This window comes from Oncorhynchus masou, unplaced genomic scaffold (assembly GCF_036934945.1).
Source record: "Oncorhynchus masou masou isolate Uvic2021 unplaced genomic scaffold, UVic_Omas_1.1 unplaced_scaffold_2789, whole genome shotgun sequence".
Taxonomy (NCBI): Eukaryota; Metazoa; Chordata; class Actinopteri; order Salmoniformes; family Salmonidae; genus Oncorhynchus; species Oncorhynchus masou.
In genome coordinates, this window is record NW_027009217.1 from 2,064 (window position 1) to 2,500 (window position 437).

The window sequence follows — 437 nt, forward strand, 5'->3', positions numbered from 1 at the left end:
CCATTGGGTAGTAGTGGTTCTGGCCAGTCAGTAGTTACAGCTCTCCTCCTAAACACCGTTGGGTAGTAGTGGTTCTGGCCAGTCAGTAGTTACAGCTCTCCTCCTAAACACCGTTGGGTAGTAGAGGTTCTGGCCAGTCAGTAGTTTCAGCTCTCCTCCTAAACACCGTTGGGTAGTAGTGGTTCTGGCCAGTCAGTAGTTACAGCTCTCCTCCTAAACACCATTGGGTAGTAGTGGTTCTGGCCAGTCAGTAGTTACAGCTCTCCTCCTAAACACCGTTGGGTAGTAGTGGTTCTGGCCAGTCAGTAGTTTCAGCTCTCCTCCTAAACACCGTTGGGTAGTAGTGGTTCTGGCCAGTCAGTAGTTACAGCTCTCCTCCTAAACACCATTGGGTAGTAGTGGTTCTGGCCAGTCAGTAGTTTCAGCTCTCCTCCTAA